General features: G+C 41.1%; 1 protein-coding gene and 1 pseudogene across 2 annotated transcripts in view; both read right to left on the reverse strand.

Moving 5' to 3' along the window:
• Positions 1-17,288, reverse strand: part of MRTFA (myocardin related transcription factor A) — a 221,836-nt gene that overhangs the window by 167,459 nt on the left and 37,089 nt on the right. Inside the window, exon 1 of one of the 2 annotated variants that reach the window (XM_034948324.3) lies at positions 11,647-11,708. The exons of the other annotated variant lie outside the window; for it this stretch is intronic. The gene's annotated coding sequence lies outside the window, so the exon portion shown is untranslated. Of the gene's footprint in view, positions 1-11,646; positions 11,709-17,288 lie in introns of those variants that run through there. 2 annotated transcript variants of the gene reach the window in all.
• LOC103785423 (large ribosomal subunit protein uL4-like) lies at positions 3,167-4,545 on the reverse strand (annotated as a pseudogene).

Here is a 17,288-nt window from a genome sequence, read left to right on the forward strand (position 1 = left end):
TTAACAAATGGAGCTATGAAAGAGCCTGAAAAGCCTGAGAGCTACACAAGAGCTCTATTACTAATATTCTTCCCTGATTAAAAAGAACAGAGCTTTGTTTTGCCTGTAACAGACGCTATCAATCCTCCCAGTAACTTGAAGGCAAATATAGCCACATGACAGCTCATTAGCATTTCAGAGAAAAAAACTATGATATTTAGTGAAAAACAAAATGTGTAATAATGAAACCATAGCTCCCTATGATGACACTAGGGGCCCAGCTCACAAACTAGGCAGTCAGAACTTTGGTAACCTTATCTTTTCTAAAGCTAAATTTTCCTGCAGAAGTGCCTCAAGACCAAAGAAGAGGACAATTCCCCAGCTTTACCTCTGGCTGTATTAGGCACACTCAAGCCACAAAACATAATACAAAGAGAATGTTGCAAGTAATCAGACTTGCAATTCAAGGAAAGCACAGTAAAGCAGAATCAAAAGACTCTCTAGGTCAGGGGTTCCCAACCCCCAGTCCATGGCCTGTTAGGAACCAGGCCACACAGCAGGACTGAGTAGTGGGGAGCAACTATTACGGCCTGAGCTCTGCCTCCTGTCAGATCAGCAGCGGCATTAGATTCTCATAGGCAGCATTAGATTCTCACAGGAGCACAAGCCCTATTGTGAAATACACATACAAGGGATCTAGGTTGCACCTTTCTTATGAGAATCTAATGCCTGATGATCTGAGGTGGAAGAGCTTCATCCCAAAACCTTGCCCCCCTGCCTCAGTCCATGGAAAAACTGTCTTCCACGAAACTGGTCCCTGGTGCCAAAAATGTTGGGGACCACTACTCTAGGTGGATCATAAGATCATAACCACAGAGCAGTTCACAGAAAGTGCACAGGACGAGGTGCTCATCTCCAGTTTTCATCCCCATGTGGTATATATAGTATTTGTCATCTGCATAGTACTTTGTATGTCCAGACTATTTTATAATCACAATTCTGGGATTATTTCATCACAATAATCGAGTGTGACAGATTAAAATTTACTGTCCTTCTTCTAAGCATTCAGATTACAGTAGATGGGAAAAAAATCAGGATGGCAGAACAGAAAAACAGACTCTTGTAAGGTCTCAAAACCTTGTCAAAAACATGATAGAATTTCTAAATTTTAGGGTTTGAAGAAATCTAAAGTGTCCAATGGTTTCAGATGCTAAGAAACTAAAGCTCAGAAGGGTTGTAAGCAATTTGCCCAAGGTCTCCAAATAAGTAAGTGGCAAAGCCAGGAAAACCCAGACATCATGACTCCCAAGTCAGCCTTTCCATACATACAACCATAATGCCTTTTCCAAAAGCCAATAATAAAATAGATGCGGAGGATTCTGAGCTGTCTGGCTCAGCACGTTATCTTGTCTTTCAAAATGCTAAGTCTCAGGCAGGCGTGGTGGCTTGCGCCTATAATCCCAGCACTTTGGGAGGCTGAGGCAGGAGGATCACCTGAGGTTGGGAGTTTGAGACCAGCTTGACCAACATGGAGAAAACCTGTCTCTACTAAAAATGCAAAATTAGCCGGGTGTGGTGGCACATGCCTGTAATCCCAGCTACTCGGGAGACCGAAGCAGGAGAATCACCCAGGAGGCAGAGGTTGTGGTGAGCCAAAATCACACCATTGCACTCCAACCTGGGCAACAAGAGTGAGACTCTGTCTCAAAAATAAATAAATAAATAAAGCCAAGTCTCTTGAGCTGGGCACAGTGGCTCAAGCCTTAATCCCAGCACTTTGGGAGGCTGAGGGGGGTGGATCACTTGAGGTCAGGAGTTTAGGACCGGCCTAGCCAACATAGTGAAACCCCATCTCTACTAAAAATACAAAAAATTAGCTGGGCGTGGTGGCGCATGCCTGTAGTCCCAGCTACTTGAGAGTCTGCGGTGGTAGGATAGCTTGAACCTGGGAGGTGGAGGTTGCAGTGAGCCAAGATCGCACCACTGCACTTCCAGCCTAGGCAAAAGAACAAGACTCTGTCTCAAAAAAAAAACAAAAAAGTCAAGTCTCTCCTCATATTCACTTACCAAAGAACAAAAATATTACAAGTCCAGAGAAGTCATCACTTCTGCCAATCTGAAGGGAAGAGGAAACAAGGCAGTCCAGGCCTCAATGCTGCTGAGCAGGAAGGCTCCATGGTATAACTTGTTCTAGATGTCTGAGGTTGATGATTACTACTTTAATTTTTAACTTGTATGTAAAACATTATATAAACTTTTTTAAAAATCACATAGGCTAAATTTATAACAAAAAGTTATATATGCTGTATGATTCCACTTATATGAGGTACCTAGAGAGGTCAAAATCATAGACACAAAGTAGAAGGGTAGTTTCCAGGGGGAAGGAGGAGGAGGGTATAGGTACTTATTTGTTTAATGGGTGTAGAGTTTCCGTTTTACAAGCTGAAAAGAGTTCTGGAGATGGATGGTGATGACAGTTGCATAACATTATGAATGTATATAATACCAGTGAACTATATACTTAAAATGATTAAGATGGTAAATTTCATGTGTATTTTAACACAATAAATGAAAGTGGGGGAAAGAAAGTAATAGTGAAGACAACATGACCAGAATAACATTTTAAAAGCATCAATTAGACAGCTAAAAGAACAGAGCTAGGTGATGGCAGGGGATGAGAGTTAGCAGAGAATGCAATTAGGAGGCTACTGGAGAAGTCTAGGAGAGAGATGAAGGTGGCTTAGCCAAGGGCAATAGTTGAGCAGAGAGATATAGTAAGACTTGGGATATATTTTAAAGCCTGAGTTAAAATTTCATGAACATATATCCTAACAGTATTTTTAACTGCAATTCATAATACACTGGTCACAGAATCAATTTCCTAGGCCAACATCAACATCTTGCAATTAAATAAAATGGAATAAAATAGAAACGAGCAGATTGCACTGCACCTAATAAGGGTAAGTATTATTTCATGAAACTTTTGTTTTAGATATCGATATACTTACGTGTGTATTGGGTCTCAATGTAAAATACATCTTGAACGATGAACCACAGCCAAAAATGTTGAGAAACATTGCTCTAGAGACTGATAAAATGGTAGGTGGAAGTTGAGAGTAATTATTTTTTTTTAATCTCCGTCGAAGTCCTTACTAGGCTCAAGTGAAACAAGCTACAACAAGTTAAATCACATACCTAATAAAATCTTATTGATCTGCCAAACAAATACATCATTTGCTCTTCAAAAAAAAAAAAAAGAAGGAAAGAAAGAACAGTACAAACAATAACCAGGCATCACTGGAATGCGAGGCACAAATTGTATTATTTCCATCAACCATGAAGATACAAAGATTACTAAAGGAATAATGCCAATCTTCTTTAACCACTAAACCACTCTAGCCATTCAACTACTCTTAATTTTAGAAGTTAAACCCTACCAAAACACATTCATAATGGCAAACGCCCTCAGAATCTTCAGGAAAATACCTTACTCTCCCAACTGAGAAAATATGGCATAATTCCCCTTGAATAATTCAGAGATTACATACTACAGCTCTGAAGGATTTGTTCAAAAAGCTTCCTGCCATGAGCAATCACTGTTTTTTTCACTGATCAGGTCTTTATTAAAAATAAGCTGTCCAAAATTATTTGACCTTTATGGAATAAACCAACAAGCTCATGCAGCAGGCTTCGTTTCCTCTGTGGTAGGTTTTTTTTTCAGCTACTGATGTCTTGGTTGGTAGCTGCTGCCCTTTTTCCCACCAGAGGTTTCTCCTGCTTAAAAACAACAACCTTCTTTCCTTTCTTCCCTACCACAGGCTTCTTGACTGCAACCCCCTTTCTCATCTGATTTGGCCTCTAGTGCTGCTGGTGCTGCTGGTGCTGGTGCTGCTGCTGCTGCTGCTGCCGCCGCCGCCGCCGCTGCCTTATCCACCTGGAGTTTGTGATTGCTGGCCTGGCAAAGCCTGGTGTTGCAGAGCATGGTCTTTGCATATGGGTTTAGCTTCAACATGATTCTCAGGTTTTCCAGGAGGTTTGTCCTCAGGACTCTACGATGAATCTTCCTGCAACGTGCTTGAAGGGCTTTGGATGTCTGGGCTTTTCAAGATTCTGCTAAGGTCTGTATTGATCATCTTGTGCATGGAAAGATTGCAGTTACTCTTGAGGAAACAGCTTTATACCAAGTGCCACACAATTGTCTAACTTCTAGAAAGCGCTTTCAGTCCAAATGCAGAAACGTCCCACATGCCCATCGGGAGCAAGTTTCAAAATGTTCAGTTTGCTTACATTAAGCAGAATAATTCTAGGAATGTTTCGGAAGGCTTTGACAATATAATCATCTTCATTACAGACGATGCAGGGTCCCTTGCGCTGGATACGATGGTTTCTCATTTTGCCCTTGCCAGCTCTCATTTGCTGAGAGGCATAGCCCTTTTTTGTATCACTCCAGGCTTTAAGTTTCTTAAGTGGCAAAACAGCCTCCTTGATTGTCTTATAGCCTTCAACTTTATCTCTGACCACCAAAAAAAGTTCAGGAACTTCCTTAATATGATGACCTGTAGACATGACCAGCACTGGTAAGTCAGAGGCAGCCAGGGGAGAACAGATAGCATATTGTTTTTTGGATTGTGTTCACTCTACAGTGCCAACAGTGCCAGGTTTTGGTTGGTGCAAACATGTGGCCTCCATGACAGATATTTCCAAAAGCACCCTGGCCAAAAGAGTGAGTCCCACCACCTCAAACTCTGGGAATTTGAGACCCAACTCTGCCAGTACCCCAAGATTCAGCACTGGTCTGACGACCTGCTAATTCACTAACAAGATAGGGCTGTCTGTTGTTTTTGTGCAAGTTGGTGTGAACAAAGTTCACAATATCTGGTGGAATGGGAGCCTTGAATACAGGAGACAAAGTGACATTTTTGCCAGATGACTCCCCTTTTTCAGAGTACACTGATAACAGTGGATCAGCACATCCATGGGAAGGTGAGAAGGCCACACTCCAACATTTTTTTTTTTTTTTTTTTTTTTTTGAGACAGAGTCTCGCTCTGTCGCCCAGGCTGGAGTGCAGTGGCGCAGTCTCGGCTCACTGCAACCTCCGCCTCCCAGGTTCAAGCGATTCTCCCGCCTCAGCCTCCTGAGTAGCTGGGATTACAGGCACGCGCCACCACGCCCAGATAATTTTTGTATTTTTAGTATAGATGAGGTTTCACCATGTTGGTCAGGCTGATCTCTAACTCCTGACCTTGTGATCCACCCGCCTCGGCCTTCCAAAGTGCTGGGATTACAGGTGTGAGCCACCGCGCCCAGCCTCAACTTTTTTTTATAACTAAGATAAAACATTATCTACTGATTTACCAAAGTATTTAGCTTAATTTCACAACAGTGACGCTATTGGCATTTTGGGTGAACAATTCTGAGTTTTCTCCACCAAATGCCAGTGATGCATCTCCCACCCACAGTCATTTAACAACCAAAAATGCCTCCATACTTTTCCAAATACCCTTTGGATATATGGTACCTTCCCCATTGAGAACCACTGAAAAATTTAGTTGTTAACTGTACTTAGATCAATAGATTGCCAGTTAATGAACTGTGGCCTCCAATTCAGGTCAGAGATGTAACATAGTAACAGTGCCTTGAATTTAACCATTTCCAACGTACACATTAAGATCATATAGTCTGGGCCAGATGTATTGGCTCACACCTATAATCCCAATGCTTTGGGAAGCCAAAGGCAGAGGACTGCTCGAGCCCAGGAGTTCGAGACCACCCTGGGCAACATGGCGAGACTCCATCTCTACAAAAAATTTAAAAATTAGCCAGGCATAGTGGCACATGCCTGCAATCCTAGCTACCGAGGAGGCTGGGGCAGGATGACTGCTTGAGTCCAGGAGTGCAAAGCTGCTATGAGCTATGATTGCGCCACTGCATTCCAGCCTGGGGCAATAGAGTAAGACCTTGTCTCAGGGGGGAAAAAAAAAAAAAAAAAAAAAAAGATCATATAGTCTAAGGTAGAAATAATATTTACCATTTTTTTCATAGCACTACGCAGTGCCGAAATGTTATATTCAAAGTAATATGCAGCAAATGTAGACATGGTTGGGGGGTGTATGGTTAACATATGGATCCTACAAGTATCCTAAAAAAGTGAATCTAAATCTCCCCCCAAGATTGGGACAGAGACAATTACAGCAGGAATGTCTATGATTATTTCCTTGAGCAACGTCTATGAGGTACATTTATATGTTTATGTATACATAAAGGAAAAAATCACTGCCTACTATGTGACAAGTGTTATCAGACTGAGAATAATATACAGGCTTACTGAACATCTGTGACCAACAAAAGTGCCAAATGCCTATTTAATCCTCATAAAAACGTATGAGGTATTACTATTCTATTTTACAAAGGACAATAGTGAAGTACAGAGAGGTTAAGTAACTGCTGAGCCAGGGTTCAAACCCAGATAACTCCAGACCCCTCAGTAAGAGCTGTATTGTTCCAAGGGATACATGAGAAGACTGGAGGAAGGAATTTTAAAAGCAGGAAAGAACTTGTCTGAAAACTATGAAAAATGTTAATAATGTCTACTACATGCTAATAATGTCTACTAAAGTACAACTGTGAAAAGGTTGTCAACAAAAATTCCTTATGACCCAAGGAAAACTAAATTTGCGTCCCAAGGCTCTTAAGCAACTGTATTTAAACTCTGCACTTAAAAATTCATATTACAAGGCCGGGCACGGTGGCTCACACCTTTAATCCCAGCACTTTGGGAGGCCGAGGCAGGCGAATCACAAGGTCAGAAGTTCAAGACCAGCCTGACCAACACAGTGAAACCCCGTCTCTAAATACAAAAATTAGCCAGGCATGGTGGCACGCACCTGTAATCCCAGCTACTCAGGAGGCTGGGGCAGGAGAATCGCTTGAACCCGGGAGGCGGAGGCTGCAGTGAGCTGAGATCATACCACTGCACTCCAGCCTGAGCGACAGAGTGAGACTCCGTCTTGAAAAAAAAAAAAAAAACTTCACATTACAAAGAAGCTTAAATTAAATGAATTCTGAACTTCGTTTTTTTGCATTTTTTGCATATTGTCTTCCACATAATACTCAATTTTTAAACACTTTTAGCCAGGTTAGTTTGTTGCTCTAAGAAAATGTATTGCTACTACGACAACTACATGGCACTTCTGTACAAGAGATATCAAAAGTAAATAATTAGTATGGCTGTATAGATTATGTATCACTAAGGGGAAAAGACAGTTTACAGTGGATAAATCTGGCAGACAGGAACTCAACCAATGATGAGATTTAACATCATCATTAATGAGACAAACCAACATGGTAGGTAAGCCTTTAAAAAGCTCCAGTGTAGCCGGGCGCGGTGGCTCATGCCTGTAATCCCAGCAATTTGGGAGGTCGAGGTGGGTGGGTCACGAGGTTAGGAGTTTGAGACCAGCCTGGCCAACATGGTGAAACCCCATCTCTACTAAAAATACAAAAATTAGCTGGGCATAGTGGCACACACCTGTAATCCCAGTTACTCAGGAGGCTGAGGCACGAGAATTGCTTGAACCCAGGAGGCGGAGGCAGAGGCTGCAGTGAGCCAAGATCACACCATTGCACTCCAGCCTGTGTAACAGAGCAAGACTCTGTCTCAAAAAAAGAAAAAAAAAAAGGGAAAAGCTCAAGTGTATGACAATATTCACATCTTTTACTGAGTATCTGAATACTTATGCACAGAGCAGAATTCTCCAAATCAGCTAATACCTAGTCTGTATACACACACAAGAAATAACCAATAAATTATTCCCTTTAAAAATAAATAAATAGCAGCCGGGCACGGTGGCTCACACCTGTAACCCCACCACTTTAGGAGGCCAAGGCAGGCAGATCACAAAGTCAAGAAATCAAGACCATCCTGGCCAACATGGTGAAACCCCGTCTCTACCAAAAAAATACAAAAAATTAGCCGGGCGTGGTGGCACGCGCCTGTAGTCCCAGCTACTCAGGAGGCTGAGGCAGGAGAATTGCTTGAACCCGGGAGGTGGAGGTTGCAGTGAGCTGAGATCGCGCCACTGCACTCCAGCCTGGCGACAGAGCGAGACTCCGTCTCAAAATAAATAAATAAATAAATAAATAAATAGCAAATGAAGTGAACAGAAAACCCAGAAATAATAACGAGCTCTTACTGAGAGGCCTGAGGCATTATAAAATAACAACTTTCCACTCCGGCCTGGGCAAAAGAGCGAGACTCCGTCTCAAAAAAAAAAAAAAAAACAACTTTCAAAGAAAAAAATAACTTTGAATAAAAGCTAAATCCCTTCTTTTCAAGGTTACACTTTTTAAAAAGTGTTGAGAAAATGTAATAAAAATAACAAAAGAGTGGTATGTTTGACCAGTAATAAGAAACTAATATATAAAGAAGAGGAGGAAAGAAGACGTGCAATACGCAGAGTGGTGGAAAACTTCATGAGTGGAAGAAGATTAAATCCGATGCAGAACTTAATAAAATGTGCGCCTTACTTCAAAGGAAGTTTAAAAATGGTGTTTACAAGGGATCTTTCTGGGGTATTGGAAATGTAATACTGGAGTGGGGTAATGGTTGCACATCTCCACAAAATTACTAAAAATAAACTGTACACTTCAAACAGGTAAATTCTGTAGTATATAAATTATACCTCAAAGTTTTTTTAAAGAACACTTGTTCAACAAAGAAGGAAAAATTATATTAAGTTTATCTCACTAAACCATAAAAAGGAAGTGGCCAAGAGGAAAAGTACAGTAATTCATTCAATAGACAGAAAAATAAAAATGGAAAAATGCATAGATTAAGAAATGTTAATGTGTCCATTTCAGCCCTTGAAAGGACAGTATAGTATCTCCAGGTAATTCTGCTGCTCTTAACCAGATTTTCTTCTCCTTTCATAGATATATGCACAAGTCCAAAGGAGAAGGAAGACTTCAGTTTAATTGCATATCACCTAGGAAAGAGCTGAACAATTTATTCTGACCCCCAATTACTGCATGACTGAAAGACATAGAGATGGTATCTCCCATGAGAGAAGAATTTCAAGAGAAAATTTAAAAACAGAAAATCAAATTTATAATTGTTTTAAAAGAATGTGTGGACCAGGCATGGTGGCTCATGCCTGTAAATCTCAACACTTTGGGAGGCCGGGGTAGGAGAACTACTTGAGGCCAGGAGTTCAAGACCAACCCGGACAACACAGTGAGACCTCAGTCTCTACAAAAAAAAAAAAAAAATTTTTTTTTTAATTAGCCAGGCGTGGTGGCACACACCTGCAGTCCTAGCTACTCCGGAGGCTGAGGCAGAAGGATCACTCGAACCCAGGAGGTCAAGGCTACAGTGAACTGTAATTGTTCCACACTGCACTCCAGCCTGGGTAATAAATCAAGACCCTATCTCTTAACTTAAAAAAAAAAAAAAAAAATCTGTGGAAATTTTTTTTTTCTTTTTTTTTTTTTTTGGAGACAGGGTCTCACTCTGTCACCCAGGCTGGAATGCAGTGATGCAATCACAGCTCACTACAGCCTCTACCTCCCAGGCTCAAGCAATCCTCCCACCTCAGCCTCTCTAGCAAATGGGACTACAGGCACATGTCACCATGCCTGGCTAATTTTTTTTGGTGTTTTTTGTAGAGACAGGATTTTGCCATGTTGCCCAGGCTGGTTTCAAACTCCTGGATTCAAGCAATTCATCCACCTCAGCCGCCCAAAGTGCTGGAATTACAGGCATGAACTACCACACCCAGCCTGGTAATTTCTTTACAAGCAAAATGACAAGAGTCAATTCCCTCAACCAGGTGAAACAGCCAAATGGGGAATTTTCTTGGTATTTTTGAAGAAAATTAATTTGCATTGGCTCAGGGACTTTTGCAGAAGTTTCCCAAAACAGCAGTACTGTACTTTTTTACTCCATTTGCAGATACAGAGATCAAGCAAAACTGCACCTATAAACAACCCCAATCCACGCTTGCTTTGAGCTCTGAAAATATTAACCTACACTGACCTCTCCTGCACCAACTTCAGCAAATCCTAGGTCAAGAGCCTCAACTTCCCAAAACAGCACAGGTGTCTCTAATTTCAAACCCGCCAGTCTCCACCCTGCCTTTGGCTAATCAGTAGCAAGCCCCCCAAAAAAGAAAAAAATTAACTCATACAATTATTTTCTTTCCTTCTCCAGAAAACAAATGAAATAACATAAAACACTGCAAAATTCTATTTCCTCTAAATGGCAATTATAAATAGTTCAAGACACTGAGTCACAATATTATTCACCTAGACTTGAAAAGCTGTAATATCAATGAACTTGATATATTTCAGTAAAAGAACATACATGAAAATTTACAGTACAATGCCTAACTCCAGCAGGAATTCAATAAAAGTTGGTACCTTTCTTTACTTTCCATTAATTTTTATCACACAGTATTTCCATGGAATAGTTTATTACCCCAATATAAAAGTAGAACAATAGAAAAAAGATAATTTACTGACTGACCACACAGATCACACCCAGAAAATTCAGACCACTAGATGATGACAAAGGATTCATTTACAGAAGTTTAACTTTAATCTACCGTCTCCTCCTCCTTCCTAGACAGCAGTGTCAATTCCAAGGCCATGTTCCTTCTGCTATAGGAAGTGGCTACACTGTTTTTCCCTGTAGCAATGTACTAATCTCTTCTTTGTGACTGAGAGAAAGCCAGTCTCAAGAACCTGTGCTAAGTGTAGATGCAGCAAGAGTCCAGACTGACATCAACCCATAGAACCCCACACACAAGTTAACAGGATTCCTGGTTGGGGAGTTCCGTTTTGACTGTCAAGTTTACTCGGCAACTGAATCAGGTCTCCTGTACCAATAAGCAAGGGGAATCTCAACATACTTACGGTGATAGAAAACTAGAACTACATGAACTAGCACTAGCCTTTACCTTGACAGGAAATATTCTGACAGAAATAGTTTTGCAGAGCTGCGTGAACTGCCATCTATAGCTCTTTTTGCAGGCACCTGACATAAGACAGATATATAAGCCAAAGCTCTATCTGGTGTACTTTTGTTCAGGCCCAGGAGCTTAAGATAGGAACAAAGCATGTTGTGTCAAATCAAACTCTAGTGGTTACAGATGGACAGATCCTGTCATCAGTAACAAAATTTACAGTTGCCAGTAATGGCCTGGCTACTGTCTAGTCAGGTCCTTTGTTGCATTTAGTCTACCATTCACGCAGGCTACTGATTTTTAGAGTGATCAGAATAAGCTAGCCTACCATTACCCACCACCCTAAATTGGTTTACATAATGGCTCCAACACAAAAACTTCTGCCCTCAAGGACTGGATTAAAGAGGTAGGGGTATGTGTGGGTGGGTACATGTGTAAATTCATGGTTCTGTTCTAGGACCACCAAAATTTTACATTGGTTATGTTGTTTCTTAGCATTCTCTACATTCTAACGAGATACTAGATGTAGTCCACAACATTAAACCATAGGACAGACCATCAGGAGGCATGATGAGTGAGACTGAAAAAGATAATGTTTCCCCAAACAATAGTCAAATCTGATCTATTCTAGGTCAGTACAATTGAAGATACTAACGACCACATTAGGAAAGGAGGGAGGGAAGAGTAAATAAATCTGGGACCTACCTTGCTTACAATTCCCACAGACAGATGAAATTCAATTCCATGCCAACCATACCCTCCGATCACTACAACACAAACAGAAAAATAAAAGTTCATGCAATATAAACAGTTCTTCCCATTCCTAAAAGGCATTTGGTTTCAAAGGTAAGAAGCTGTTTCTTATCTCCTTTCAATCCTCTCCATGCACACAACAGTGTTAGGAGTTCTGTCACTGGTTAAAAAAAAAAAAAAAAAAAAAAAAAAAAGGCCCATGTAAGTGGAGTTAAATAATAGGTAACACTGATTGGGCACTTCCTATATGCTAGATACTGTTGCAAGTACTTAAATATTAAAACTAATTCTCACAACAACTCTATGAGACAAGTGTTTTTATTAACTCATTTTATATCCAAATGACAATTGTCCTATACCTCTGAAAACTGCTCTTATTGGTGTTAATAAATGCCTTTTTTTTTTTTTTTGGACAAGGAGTCTCGCTCTGTCGCCGGGCTGGAATGCAATGGCGCAATCTCAGTTCACTGCAACCTCCGACTCCCAGGTTGAAGCAATTCCCCTGCCTCAGACTCCCAAGTAGGCTGGGACTACAGGTGTGCACCATTACGTCGGGCTATTTTTTTTTTTTTTGTATTTTAGTGGAGACGGGGTTTCACCATGTTGGCCAGGGTGGTCTCGATCTCCTGACCTCATGATCCACCTGCCTCAGCCTCCCAAGGTGCTGGGATTACAGGTGTGAGCCACCGCGCCCGGCCGAGAAATGCCTTTTAAATAAACATAGGCAATCTCTACCACCGTAGGTGGGTTATCATAATGGTTTGTATGTATAAGTGTTCTACATTCATCATTTACTTCTTGAGTCCTCACAATGTGATGAGCACTAATACCAGGTGCTGAAGAGGATTCATTCTCTTCCCTTAAGGAGTTGAGAAACTAGCTGGACAGATCAGACAAAACAAAAAACAGTTCAAGAAATGGAAGTCCTTATTATGAGGCATAATACAGCCTCTTTGTGCAGTCATTCACAGTAAAAAATCAGTAAGCTCTGGGGAAAAGGGAGGAAGGCTTTACACAAGAGATGCTCTAAAGCTGGACCTTTAAAAATAAGTTAGATCAGCAAAGAGTGGAGAAAGTCTTTCCAGGCAAGGAAAAGAGAGCAAAGACATAACAGAGACAGAATCAATGGTATATCTAAAGTCTTTTTTTTTTTTTTTTTTTTTTTTTTGAGATAAGGTCTCACTCTATTGCCCAGGCTAGAGTGCAGTGGCATGATCACAGCTCACTGCAGCCTCAATCTCCTGGGATCACATAATTCTCCCATCTCAACCTCTCAAGTACATGGAACCACAAGCACACACTACCATGCCCAGCCAATTTTTGTATTTTTTATAGAAATGGGGTGTCACTATGTTGCCCAGGTTCGTCTCAAACTCCTGGGCTCAAGCCATCCTCCAACCTTGGCCTCCCAAAATGCTGGGATTACAGGCATAAGCCACCATGCCTGGCCCTGAAGCCTTTCATAATCTGATCCCACCCAGTCTCACTAGCCTTTGCTCTCTGGCCACTAATGTCCCTCCTCCTCCCCATTACCCACACCAAACTTCCTCCTAGAACATACTGTCTTTGATAGTTCTACTGTTTCTCCTACTACCTAGAATGTTCTCTTTTCCCTGGCGGGTAACATTAATCCTGGCACTCAAAAAAAAAATAGCCTCTGTTGTAAATAATTTTTATTATTTAAGATCCAACTGAGGCTGAGTGCCGTAGCTCAGTTGGAAGAAGAAAGAAAGATAAAAGAAAATCAATTTAGGGGTTTGACTGTTATCAAAAAAGGAGGGGAGAGAAACAATTCCCAATTAAATAAATGAATTGTGGTTTTTAAGCAGTCCACCTCAACAGATATGGTTACATATACCCTCAAACTGAACACCTATGAAAAGTGCCTGTAATCCCAGCACGTTGGGAGGCCAGGGTGGGAGGATCACTTGAGGCCAGGAGTTCAAGACCAGCCTGGCCCCATCTCTACTAAAAATGCAAAAATTAGGCTGGGCGCAGTGACTCACGCCTGTAATCCCAGCACTTTGGGAGGCCAAGGCGGGCGGATCACTTGAGGTCAGGAGTTCAAGAACAGCCTGGCCAACATGGTGAAACCCTGTCAGTACTAAATACAAAATACAAAAATTAGCTGGGCGTGGTGGCATGTACCTGTAGTCCCAGGTACTCGGAGGATGACGCACAAGAATCCTTGAACCCGAGAGGCAGAAGCTGCAGTGAGCCAAGATGGCACTGCTGCACTCTAGCCTGGGTAAAAGAGCGGGACTCCATCTCAAAAACAACAACAACAAAAAATAGCTTGGAGTGGTGGTACACACCTGTAATCCCAGCTACTCGGGAGGCTGAGGCATGAGAATCACTTGAACCTGGGAGGTGGAGGTTGCAATGAGCCGAGATCACACCACTGCACTCCAGCAGCCTAGGCAACAGAGTGAGACTCTGTCTAAAAAAAAAAAAAAAAAAAAAAAAAAGCCAACTATTACTCTACTCATCTCTCCTCCATGCTCTCATGCTCTCATAGCATCTATTTCTCTGTCAACACAGTTAAAACATTTGGTTGTCCCCAGGTTTTCTTTTTCCTTTCTCTCTTACTTGTCTGAACAAGAATCATCTTTTATACAACTTTGTATCTCACAAGACCTAGCAGTGCCTGGCAAGTAACAGGTGCTCATTATATACTTGCTGATAGAAGACCCAACTGACCAGAATTTACAAAGTGAATAACGATCCATTTAAATAATCTGTTGTGTCAAAAGCTAGTGTACTTCTACATTCTCACGAATACGTCTGCTACGTAATTACACCAACAATTCATGAACAAAAAATTAAAGTAGATTCACTAAAAACCACCAACTAGTTTTTGCTTGACAACACAACCAGGTCCTTATCCATGCCAACTAAGACATAAATGAAAGGTAAACTAATTCAGTTGATAATTTAAATATTATGGTTGGTGATCTTTCTTACTAAAACGGTGCCACAGCTTTGTATGTAGAGTAGCTAAAGGTATTTACATTGGCTTTAGTCATGGATAAAGAAGGTTACAAATTTAGAAGTCCAATACAAATCCAAAGTTTATTTTTAGAAGCTTTCCATATGGTAGGAGTTTAAGAAGTAAAACAGCAGCCTTTTCTCTGCCGAAAGCAGAGGGTAGTAGAGCGCCAAAGGAGCAAACCCTCTCCTGACTCTGTGCCTGGCACTGTTTCATGCAGAGGAATAAATGTGTAGGGTAAGCGAGAGCCTCACTGAAAATCAGTCACCCAAGGCAACAGGCATTTTGAAAGTCTGTGCTATTTGAAGGCTTAAGTATTAATTTTATACATGCCCATGTTCATTTAAAACATATTTATGGCTTGGAACTTAAAAAATGTTCTAATGTGCTAGTTTGTCCACATATTAATCGAGTCTGCCAGGTTTGAACATGCCAAGTTTAAAATACTCTCCAGATCGTTATGCAAAGGTATGAGCTCAATCTTTTAGTCTCAGGAAAAGGAATTTAGGAGAGAATGACTAAAACAATAGTCCTTCAATGAAAGCTACAACAGAAAAAGTCAACTCCTAAATAGTGATGAGTTACTTTTTAAAAATACCTGACAGATTTCTTACATTAATCTCAAATTAAGATCCTGGATTTTAGCTCAAAGTTGTCAGACAATGTTATTTTTTGGTGGTTGTTTCCCTCCCCCGCCCCTCCCCAGCCTCCTAGAGAATGGATCTTAAAATTGATTGCTACATGAGACCATCTTATATAAAGGTTGTTTTAGTCATTCACTGACTAAGCCCCTTTAGAATCCAAGTCTAACTCATTTTATATTGAAATGAATTCTATTTTTATATGAATAGTATTACAAGCAAAATTATCTTAATCTTTTATCAGCATTAGAGAAATGCCAAGAAAACCTAGAATAACTACACTTTTATAACAAGAACCTCAGAAACTAACACATCCAATATTTTCATTTTCAGTTGGGGAACTACAGTACAAGAGTTCAGTGATCTGATAAAAGAAAAATGGGCCAGAATCTGATTACTAGTACAATGCATTTATTCTACTACATACTACTAAACACACTGTTTTTGAAATTACAACAGAAAAGTTTAAATATCCATTCCCTAACTGGGAAGATTTTAAAAATTAGATGTGTGTGCCCCCCCAAAATTGGAAATATTGTTCCTTAAAAACTTGGGTATTAGAGGCCAGGCACAGTGGCTCACACCTGTAATCCCAGTATTTTGGGAAGCTGAGGAGGGCGAATTACCTGAGGTCGGGAGTTCAGCCTAACCAACATGGAGAAATCCCGTCACTACTTAAAAAAAAAAAAAAAAAATAGCCAGGTGTGGCAGCGCAGGCCTATAATCCCAGCTACTTGGGAGGCTGAGGCAGGACAATTGCTTGAACCCGGGAGGCAGAGGCTGGAGGTTGTGGTGAGTCAAGATTGCGCCACTGCACTCCAGCCTGGGCAACAAGAGGGAAACTCCGTCTAAAAAACAAACAAACAAACAAACAAAAAAGCCGGGCATGGTGGCTCACACCTGTAATCCCAGAACTTTGGGGGGGCCGGGGCGGGCTGATCACCTGAGGTTGGGAGTTCGAGACTAGCCTGGCCAACATGGAGAAACCCCATCTCTACTAAAAATAGAAAAATTAGCTGGGCATAGTGGTGCATGCCTGCAATCCCAGCTACTCAGGAGGCTGAGGCAGGAGAATCGCTTGAACCCAGGAGGCGGAGGTTGCAGTGAGCCGAGATCGGGCCATTGCACTTCAGCCTGGGCAACAAGAACGAAACTCCGTCTCAAACAAACAAACAAAAAAAACTTGGGCATTAGAAAACTATAGCAATTATTTTCAATACTTTTGGCTCAATACATACGCACATAGACTCTCCAGTGGAAATTTAGCTTTTAAAAGATTTCCTTACATTCCAAAGGGGATGAGAATAATTTTTACAATCTAAGATGACATTATCCTTATCTTCTAAAAAATAAACTTCCCACAAAGGAAAAAAGCAATTTCATAGAATTCTGGGTCTTCTTTCAAACAAGCACTTCTTTGGAAAGAATGCCACTGATCCATTTTAATTTAGGGGAAGAGAATGCAAAGAACAAAAGGAAAGTTGCCAGGCACAGTGGCTCACACCTGTAATTCCAACACTCTGGGAGGCAGAAGCGAGCGGACTGCTTGAACCCAGGAGTTTGAGACCAGACTGGGCAATATGGCAAAACCCCATCTCTACAAAAAATACAAAAATTAATCAGGCATGGTGGTGTTTGCCTAAAGTCCCAACTACTCAGGAGGCTGAGGTAGGAGGATCACTTGACCCCGGGAGGTTGAGGCCGCAGTGAGCTATGATTACACCACTGCACTCCAGCCTGAGCGACAGAGTGAGACACGCTGTGTCTTTAAAAAAAAAAAAAAAAGAAGTGAAGGGAAAGGAACAAACATGGAATGAAGAGGGGAAAAAGGAAAAGGAAGAAAGACAAAAGAAAATCAATTTAGAGGTTTGACTTATCAAAAAAAAAAAGCAGAGGGAAAATAACAATTTCCAGTTAAATGAATAAACTGTGGGGATTTTTTGGAATTGTGGTTTTTAAGCAGT

Source organism: Pan paniscus, chromosome 23, assembly GCF_029289425.2.
Source record: "Pan paniscus chromosome 23, NHGRI_mPanPan1-v2.0_pri, whole genome shotgun sequence".
Lineage (NCBI taxonomy): Eukaryota > Metazoa > Chordata > Mammalia > Primates > Hominidae > Pan > Pan paniscus.